We start from the raw sequence: 11,272 nt of genomic DNA, 5'->3' as shown, positions 1-11,272 counted from the left end.
ACCTGCTTGAATGACTATCGCCCTATAGCACTCACTCCTATTGTTATGAAGTGCTTTGAAAGAATAGTCATGACTCACATCAATAAGAGCATCCCGGCCACTGTGGACCCTCTGCAGTTTGCATACCGCCAGAACCGGTCCACGGATGATGCAGTCAAAACTGCCATCCACACAGCCCTTTCTCACCTACAGGGCCAGGACACATATATCAGAATGCTATTTATAGACTATAGCTCTGCTTTTAACACAGTCAGCCCCCACAAACTCACAAATAAGCTCCTCACACTTGGCCTGTCACCCTCCCTCTGTAACTTTCTAACAGGCAGACCCCAGTCAGTCAGAGTCCACAATCGCACATCCAGCTCAAGAATTGTGAGCACTGGGACCCCACAGGGGTGTGTGCTGAGTCCGCTCCTCTACACGCTCTTCACCTACGATTGCGTGGCCTCCCAGAACAACACCAGCATCATTAAATTTGCGGATGACACTACAGTCATCGGCCTGATCACTGGTGGTGCTGAAACATCATACAGAAGAGAGGTGGCAAACCTCATAGCTTGGTGTCGTGATAACAATCTCCTTCTCAATACAGATAAGACTAAAGAGATGATCAGCGACCCAAGAACAAGGGAAAAGGAGCCACATAGACCCCTGTTTATTGATGAGACTGAGGTGGAGAGGGTGAAAACCTTCAAGTTCCTTGGCACACACATCAGCAAGGACCTCACCTGGTCTCACAACACCCAACAAATTATGAAGAAGTCCCAAAGGAGACTGTACTTCCTGAGAAGACTGAGGAAATTTGGCATGTCCACCAAATCCTGAGTTGCTTCTACAGATGCACTATGGAAAGTGTCCTTACCGCCTCCATCACTGTTTGGTACGGTACCTGTACAACACGTGATAGGAAGGCACTCCAGCGGGTGATCAAGACCTCACAGAACATTGTTGGGGCAGCCCTCCCCTCACTGCAAGACATTCATAAAACTAGAGTCCTACGAAGGACACACAACCTCATCAAGGACAGCACACATCCACAACACTCATTATTCACACTCCTACCGTCAGGCAGACGCTACAGGAGTTTGAAGTCCAGGACCACAAGGCTGGCAAACAGCTTTTACCCACAGGCCATCAGGCTTCTCAACGAAGCACTCACACACGCCGCACGCAACACATGCACACACTCATAGCACTTTATTTATTTATTTATTTATATTAATGTCTCTTCTGTTGTTGTTGCTTAATTTATTGGTATTTATGTTTCTGATGTTCTTATTCATTTTCTTGTGTTTCTCTTTCTTTCTTTGGGAGAATGAACAGAACATAAAATTTCATTGCATAGCAGAACTACCTGTTTTACTGTGCATGTGACAATAAAACTCTTGAATCTTGAATTTTGATTATCAATGGCAATATTAAAAAACAAGAATTATGTTCATTATATAACTTTATCATGAATATCAAGCAAAATCAATCCAACTACCGTAGAGTGATTTGTGAGAGAATAGTGTTTCTTTGTGTAGATTTAGTGTACAATTAAATCCCTTACTCAAGTCTCCCTCATTAGTGTCGGAAATTCTCTGGAGAAAAATGAAAAGATCAAGGGTCAAGAGTAATTGGTCGTCACACAACGCACAATTCCTCAACTGCGCCCGTGCTCTTGGTAGAGACGCCGCACGAGACTTCCCCGGGAGCCATATAAAAGCCCAACGTTAGGGGCCTTTTGATACAGTCGCCATTGTTCTGTGCTGACAAATGCGTGGCTCTTGTAAATGCGGTGTCACAGCATGTGACGCAGACCAGGCTAAGACCGCAACACAACCTCTGCTCGCTTTATGGACCTTGTAATTGCCGTCTGGTATCCAGGGCATGGGGTCATTGACATACAGTGGCGGGCATTGTGAGGATAAAAATGGCTCATGCACTGGCGTAAACAAATACTAAAGTCATGTGTGATTATCAGACACAACTCTCTAAGCGTCGCTTTAGTTTTTAGACTCGGTATATCTGTGATCAAGCCAAAAAGTAACACACATGGCCTTGTTTTGTTTTGCAATTCAGCTGAAAGACGTGCTGAGAAAATAAACCCATTTGAAAAAGATCAGGTCAGAGATCAGTGGCTTAGTTGATCATCAACATGTTTGGTTATGCTTTAATTGATTTCGAACATGCATACAGTTTACATGTATTCAACATGCTGTAATTCACTATTTACATTATTCTTCCATACACTCAAAGCAGTTATTATAATAATAATTATTAATATTATTATTAGAATTTTTTAAACAAAACAAAATCCAAAAAGTTCTTCCTTTTCCGCCTTTTGTTGTGCGGATCCACTCCCAGGTCTTCCTGTCCTACAGTCTTTCGTGTTGTACTGTGAACGTCATTGAATGTAGATACCTCTGTATTGAATGTAATCCTAGCTGCACGGTTCTTTCTTTGTGGGTTGTACCCTCCGTTGTACTTGTTGTCATGGTAATCTGATCTTTAATATGTATCGAGAGCGTTGATATCTTTGACAACAAGCACTCTTGCTTCCGCTGGCCCTCCATTTAGCTTGATGTAGATTTTGCCGTTGGCGCTCGAAGTGCTTTGTATCTTTCCCTGCTTCCTCAAGTCTCGTGCTTTCTTGGTGATGTGAGCGTTCGTTCATGTAGACGTTTGTACCTTACCACTTCTTTCCCTCTTTCAGCAGTGCAGTTTTTAATTCCCTGTTGGTGAACTTAATGATGATGACGGGTTTAGTGTTATTTAGGCCATACAGTGGGATGCAAGTATTGATGGTGTCTACATCTACATCCACCTCGCTTGATTGCAGGAAGTTGGCAATTTGTTGCTTTGTGGAAGGAACATCCATTCCATCTGGTTCTCCTGTGTTTTGGACTGCCCTGTCTTCTGACCTGGGTGTAATTTGGAGCCTTGTGAGGATCGTTCATTCATGCATTCTTTCTCAAGAGTGGTATGCAAGACAGCATTATCTTCTAATAGTGCCTTGATATTATCCAGTAAAACCTTGATATCGTTGCATAATGCTCGATTTTCTTCCATAGTTTTTAACCTCCTTGAGAGCAACGCGCAAGGCAGCATTATCTTCCAATAGTGCCTTGATATCATCCTGTAAAACCCTGATCTCTTACATAATTACATAATGCTTTATTTTCGTCCATAGGGTTTTTAACCTTGTCAAGAGCAACGCGCAAGGCAGCGTTATCATCTTGTAATACCTTGATATCTTCTCTTATTGCCTTGGTATCCTTGCTCAGTGCTCTACTTTCCTCCATATGGTTTATGACTTCATCGTGGGTCCCCATGATCATTCTGTCGAGGGTGTCGTTCTGCGATTGTGCATACTCAATACAACGCCTAAACTCTCGCTGTGTTTGTGCTGCAGTTCGCTGTTGTATCCCTTTCATTTCCTTCTTCAAAGGCGTGTAATAATATCCAATATTTGCTCTCGATAATATTTTCAAATTCTGGAACTGTTTTTTTCATTCAAGGCGTCGTCCTCCTCATCGTCTTCATCCAACAGCCAGACTAACCTGTTTCTGATTTCCGGATTTCCAGGGCTGGTATCATTTTGCTTTGTGTTTGGCAGTATTGTGAAGCAACCGCTTTGAACTTCAGCAGTTAGCCAGTTAGCTTGGCATGCGAGCAGCTGTCAGCACTTGGAAGTAGTTTATTTCAAGGAATCTGTACCTCTTGTCTGTCCGAGTTAAAGTTGAAAGTGTCAGCAAGCTGTTCCGCTCTTGTGGTCATGAAGTATAGTCAGGAAGGCACCAAAAGAGTTCAAAGTTCTAGTATTGTCAGCAGAGCTGTTGCCATGAACGTCCTTTCCAGTCAACAAGAAAAAAAAATAAAAAAAGATTGCATTCAATATAACTTCTTCATGCCCAGAGCTAAACAACCGTGTGGTTGCAACTACTTCCTCTTAAATCTATGAGAAACACATAACCGTTATTTATTTAAGGGCTTTTTAAACATCCACACTGTGTAGAATTCCCCTGAGGCTTGTGGTGCACCAGATACTTGTTGCTGATGGTCCTTCCTGTACCTTTTTAATGAGCGATTCCATACAGTCTTTTTTGGCTTTATTTTTATTTCTGAACCACAGCAGGTGAGCTGTAAACTGAGGTTGTTTCTTTTACATTTAATGTTCATAGAAACGTCTAAATGAAACAGCATCAACATACAAGTTTAACAATTATAAAACCCAATACAGTAATCCCTCATTTATCACAGTTCATTGGTTCCAGATACGACTGTGATAAGTGAAGTTCCGCAAAGTAGGATTCTTGATTTATAAATGGAATATGTTCATAGTTAGAGCATTCCAAACTTCTAAATATGTTTTTTAACATTATTAGAACCATCTAGACATGAAGTAGCATCCCTATAGTTACCTTTACTCGTGTTACCCAATACTGTAGACATATTTAGAGTAAATAAACCATTTAAAATGTAAATAAGACTCGTGCTGCTGTGTCGCTATAAATGTGTTCACTCGGGGAGACAGGAATGAGTTCGGGGGTTCAGAGTTGAGTTTTAGCGTGCCGTTATTTGCGGCTGCAAAAGTAGCCCATGTTTTTATTAGGGATTTTTGTCAGGGATTATTGTGCCTGTTGTGAGGTAATTCAAATCGTCAACAAAAGTGATCAGAATACTACATATCTTTCACAGCATCTTTGAATGCATCTTCTGAATGCCTTATATTTGTATTTTAGTTCATTTTGCCATTTTATGCTCAAAAATGCTTAATTTGTTTAAGTTTGCTTCAATAATGAATATTTTTGACTCACAATAGGCCGTATTCAACCGCAAAACATCATGATTTACTAATTAGCATATTTTTTTTAAAAACACGATAAGAGTGAAGCCACGAAATTTGAACCACAAAGTGTCGAGGGATGACTGTATACTGTATCTTTAAATTGTATCACAATAGAGCTAAAATGACAAACACTATGTCTAACTTATTTTTTCTTGATCTGTTTATTTTTTGCCACTAGCAAAGAGATATGTAACAACTTGTGGAGATTGTAAAACCATCATACACTTAACAAAAACATAAACACAACACTTCAACACTTGGTTTTACTTGTTTGAGGGCCTTCATAATTCATGATTCAGCCACCTCACACTTGTGACATATCAAGATGCTGATTAGAGAGTATTCTCAGAGAGTTCTTTGCCATGAGGTGGCATGTTGAACTTCCAGTGATCAGTATGAGAGAGAAATATGGCACTCAAATCGCTTAAAAAACAAAAACCTTAATCACAGGGTCAGTTTAAAGTTGCATGGTTGACATGCACTTTATTCATTATTACGCTTCCAAACAGCATTCCTGATTAGGTGTCTTAAAAACGTGGTTTACTCCAAAGGAAGCATTCTGGATGAGCATTCTGGATGATCTGGCCGACTGCCTATACTTTGAAGTACAGTCATCCTTCGCCACTTTGCAGTTCAAATTTCGCAACTTCACTCTAGCAATGTTTTTCAAAACTACATTTCTTCATAAATCATGCCGTTTCGGGGGTTGAATACCACCTATTATTAGTAAGACATAGTAATAAAGCATTCAGTAGAGGCATTCAAAGCACGATATGCAGTATTGCACATTGGTCACTAGGTGTCAGTAATGCTAATGTTTAGTGAGACACACAATCGCCAGAATTTTACTGCTGGAATGACAGACTTTTATTGCAGGTTTGAAATATCTTACAACAAGCACAATAATCGCTAATAAAAATCCTTAATAAAAACACGGGCTACTGTTGTGGCCGTAACCCATGGCGAGATGAAACTCAACTCTGAACCCCAGACGTCACTTCCTGTCCGCCACTCACTCTGCTCCCCTCAGGAACACAATCATAGCAACACAACACAAGTACAAGTCTTATTTATTAAATGCCTTATTTCCTCTTATTATGTCTACTATATTGGGTACTACGAGTGTAAAGGTGATTATAGGGGTGTCCATGTCTAGAGGGCTCTAATAATGTTAAAACCCATGTTTAGAAGGTTGTAAAAAGGTTTTCTATGCTCAAACCACGAAAATATTCCATTTATAAATAAGTGAATTTCAGCAAAGTATCACTGTCAGGTCTGGAAACAATTAACCACGATAAACGAGAGATTACTGTAGTTATATTTTGTTGAGTAGAGTAGGGCAAATAAAAAACAGCTTATTGCCATTCCTGTTCTGCTATTTTTTGTTGTCACTGGTTGGCTTTCACATAATACTGTGAAATACTGTGAAATAATGAAACAAAAGGTTCAAAGATTATATACAGTATCACATTAACAGAAACAAACAGATTTTGTGCTCAGTCAATCATTTCCATTGTGATACATGTTATACAACAAGGTGTACTCTGCCACTCATTGTATAAAACCTACCTGTGTTTGTGTGGCTGACGAGTCCCACTCAGCCCTCGAGGTTGCACTTTAATGAAATGGATTAATTTATACCCAGTTTGTCTGAATCCTTTTATAAGAAAGCAGCCGTGCCGGTCCCTTGGTCATTCAGCTTTTGCAAGTGATAAAGACAAATGATCCCTGAGGCAAAGTTGGACAAGCCCATCCGAGCTAAACATACAGAAAAGATTCCTGTTGTTCAGTGACGTGAAGCTCGAGGCTACGAGTCCAATCTGAAACATTTCTCTGCACTAGAACTGATAACTAAGTACTGATTTAAGTTTTGCAAACATCCATTCAGCAGCCATTACAGCGTATATCCCACATGTAATACTTCTATACAGGCTATGTGAATTCTGAGGTAAAGATAAAAAATATGGCAGACTGCAAATGAGAATGGGTGTGAATGTTGAGTCTACAAGGTTTGATACTGATGAAGGCGGCTCCTAAACATTCGCCCTGAGGGCTGAGCTTGCACCGAGAAGGACCGCACGCAGGGCTGAGATTATCTCAGAACACTGAATAATGAGCCACATTGTCCTACTGGGGATTTGTGAATGCCTCTGTGGCCACAACGATCAGGGAGGAAACTGTACAACTAGTTTTGTCCAACTTTATGACCTACTTTAGACAAATATTGAGTTACACCCCAAAGATATTTAGCTATCTAGATTCCTGGAAATTTCTATTTTAAATGTCTAGCCATTTTTGAGACTTCAAAGGTAGGAGGACAGGGGTCCTCAATGGGCGGCTTTTCAGTCTTACAAAGAACCACTCAGGGTGCATGAAAATACATACTGTATACAGTGGAATCTTGGGTAGTGTCATTAATCTCATCCAGAAGGTGCGACTCTAACCAAAACGTACTCTACCACAATCGCTTTTTCCCGTAAAAAAATAATATAAATCCAATGAATCCGTTCCAGAAAGCAAAACTTACAGTTTTATAAGCAGACAGCAATGTGAAATGCATTAAAACACAAATAAATAAATGACAAATGAAAGGGATAAATTAACATTTAACGTTCAAAGTTAACCAAAAAACATGCTAACTGAGGTCCCACTGTGTATTTGTACAGCATATATTTTAACAATACCATCTGGCCCTCACATGGCCCTTGACTAAATGTAATTGCAATAGACCATTATACAAAGCTGCAATGCACTTCCACGAATTCACAAATAAAGAATAGTCAGCATCCACTTTGAGAAAAGACTTGTGAACTATGTTATTGGCCGAAGACCACAAAATGAACCAATTGAGGCACATTAATTTGCACCATTTAGTGCAGCGTTATGAAAGATAAGTAACTCAATACCACTTTGATATTTCAATCACCAAACGCATGCCTAACTTCATGGAAACTGTGGCCATACCTGTGGAAAGTATTTGTCTTTCTGAAGTTCGCTTAGCATAAAAAAGAAGAAGAATCTTCAAACATTCAGGTTTTTTCAGGTTCTTTTCCTACTATGGCTGTGCGATGTGTCCTCAACGACATACAAAGTGTAACACCTACCCAAAGTACATCTTGGAACACAATGTTCAAGTGACAAGTTAACTCCTCTCCTGAAAGGAAGTTGATTCCAAAAAATGAAGGAGGATGCTGATGACCTCACAGGTGTTTGGCTGAAATAGGAGGAGCTAACCGATGTCCTTCATGGAGAGTGGTTGTGACAGCAGAATGGCTGACACCACTTCTTGAGAAAAAGATACATTTTATTGTGCCTCTGAAGTCACGTAAAACATAAAACCGACTCCGATAAGTTACTTCTTGTTCTGTTTGTGACATAACAATTTGGCTGCCAGCAGTACGGACAGCAAACCTAATCTTTGTTCAGCCTTGATCTTGATCGAAAATGCATAGCAATCATTCAACACATGACTCACAATACTGGAAAGGTAGCACTAAATAGTGCTATGTTGCATTACCAATTATTTATCATTAGGGCTGTCAAAGTTAACGGACGTTTCCTTTAACAACACTATTTTTTTGATGCACGATTAAAGTGCAAGCGTCCTGTTTGACCTTTGGCCCACACTGTAGTTTGAGGAAGTCGCGGTGACTGTGGAGCCACAAGTGGGAGCAAATACTGAGCAGAAATGGACAAAAAAAAAGGATATTTTGATTGGAAAATTGAGCTACAAAGCCCAGGCAGACGGCTCTCGCAACACGACCAAAGTTATTTGTGTCCACTGTGGCTGTGATTTGAGTTATCACGGATTACATCGCCTGCCGGAGAAGCGAGAAGGTACTGAAGCATTGCTGGTATATTTTTTTATTGTCACGTATACAGTGGTATCTTGGCATACATGTGTCCCAACTAACTAGTGTTTTTTGGATGCTAGCCGTCTCTCGGCTGATTGTTCGCTTTAAACTGCGAGCTACAATTTGGGTACAAGCTGCTAGTTAATGGCAGGCATAGCCGAGGACAGCTGTTTGGGGCCTTTTATCAATGACCATGGTTGAAGAGCTAGCGGTGCTGGCATTAGCCACGCACAAGCGAGTCACCGGGAAAGATTACGTACATTATAGCGATATAAATTCTGTTATTTATTATGTTTTGTGTAAAACTATGACAGGGACAACATCAAATTAAAAGCACGATATGAATACAGACCGACCATCCACCAGCACAAGCCTGGACTTCTCTTTTCACAGAGATTGTGTACCACAAATATGCACATTAGCACTCAATAAGGTCATCAAATCTTACCTTTTTGCATTCCCACATAATATCAGCATTTGGGGCTAAATATGAGGTGAAAGAAAAAGGGGAAAATACAGTATAGTAGTCTATCTGTACAGCTTGGGACAAAACACTGCTCGCATTAAACATGCAAAAACTGGGGGATTTCTAGATGTATATTATTTTTTAAATAAAATAATGGCCCATATTTCCAAAATTTATATCGCTTTACATAAAATTTGATATAGTTATTGTATTTGTGTATCAAATCATTTACATCCCTACTTATTATTAGGGATGTCTGATAATATCGGCCTAAAAAAATTATCGGCTCGATATTGGCTTAAAAATTTGATATCGGTAGATATCGATGTCAGGTTTTTTCACGATAATGAAAACCGATTTAAAAAAATGCTGAAAAGATGGACATTTTAATGTTCACATGGCTGGGATGACACATACGGTTTGTTCACATACAGAGCAAGCCCATCTCATTTGCGCTTTCAACAGGCTCTCGTGTCTCTGTGCGCTCTGACTGTGCTAAGTCCGCTAGCACCCCATGTTAGCATCTGGGACGCTAGCTGTTAGCCATGTTTCAGTGAAGCCAATAAGCTACACTCCCTGAAGGTCTTGACGTTCTTTGTCATCTTGTCGATCTTGTTCGGTAGTGAATTCACGTTTCCCATGATAATAGAAGGTACCGAAGGCTTGAATCTCCACTTTCTTGCTAGCCGCTTAGCTTTCATCTTCGCCCTGTCTCTGATGCCTACCGATGTGGGACCTCGCTCTCATGGCAAGTGAAAATGTGCTTGAATAAACAAGTCTCGACGTGGACAAGTTCATATCCATGGATAGAATATATTACTTCAAAAATGCTAATAGTAGGAGAACAAACAGGGCTGCTTGGATGATAGATGTACTTTATCTCCAAGAGAAATTCACGTTTCCAGCAGCTCTGCAAAAGTGTCCTAATAAAAGTAATCACTTAAAAATAAAACAAATAAAGCAAAATAGGATAGTTGAGAAAAACAAGAAAATAGAATAAGAATAAATAAATACGTAACAGATCACTTCAGTTTCAATAATACATAACAAATAATACAGTAAGAATACACAAATCATAATAATAATACATAATAAGTTAATAATTTTTTTAAAGGCAGCGACCATGGCGGCGCCGGTAAAAAAAAAAAGAAAAAGTATCTATGTTACACATATCGGTATCGGTTGATATCATAATCGGAAATTGAGAGTTGGACAATATCGGCATAAGGGATATCGACAAAAAAGCGGATATGGAAAATCACTAGTTATTATAGATAAAAACTTATTTCTATCTGCGATTGAGTGCGATTAATTATGAGTTAACTATGGACAAAATGCAATTAATCGCGATTAAATATTTAAATCGATTGACAGTCCCATTTATGATATTTTGGTGCATGTCTATGTGATGTCAGATCGCAGTGCCACAAGTTTGCGATTGGGAACTTGAAATACTGTTCCAATGCACTTTTCCTAACTTGAAAGTCTGGACATTCCAGTTTTCAGGAATGCAACATTTGCCATGATAATGCCAAATAGACAGAAGTAGAACAAGGGCAGAAAGTCCACGTTTGCTCCCGTTTGGTAGAGTGCTATTCATTGGCTCGTACGCTCAGACAATAATCCCGCAACAGCTTTATAGTCTCAAAACCGTACCGTCAGTTTCTGAGTTGGAGTGGCATGATGTGCTTTTTTCTTAGAATATTCAGTTACAGTTCAGTTCAGTGGTGGAGCAAGATGATTTGGCTTTGGCAGGTCCAATGTGGAACCGTACGTGCATTCATGTTATGTGTGGAATGCTAAAAACAGGGAACTTTCCAACTCTGCTATTCTGCAGGCAGAAATAATGGTGTGGAAGAATCTGTCTGCTCTAACCAAACCAGGTTTTTCTAAAATTCATTCTAGACAGAAATGTAATGAAATAATTCAACCCGAAAGGATGGTCTAGTTTGTCTGTAGTTGGCTCACAGGCCTGGAATGTGGAAGATGGACAGCGGAACAAGGCCCTATTTGGCACAGGACAGTGGCTGCAGAGGCGGGAAGGATGGAAAGTATGCAGAGAAATTGGGTCGGGCGATTAAAAAAAAAAACAGGCAACAAAAATGGAACAAGTTTGCT

The sequence above is a fragment of the Dunckerocampus dactyliophorus genome, chromosome 1 (assembly GCF_027744805.1).
Source record: "Dunckerocampus dactyliophorus isolate RoL2022-P2 chromosome 1, RoL_Ddac_1.1, whole genome shotgun sequence".
NCBI classification, from domain to species: Eukaryota; Metazoa; Chordata; class Actinopteri; order Syngnathiformes; family Syngnathidae; genus Dunckerocampus; species Dunckerocampus dactyliophorus.
The sequence above is the reverse complement of the archived record's forward strand: the minus strand, read 5'-3'. Positions refer to the sequence as shown.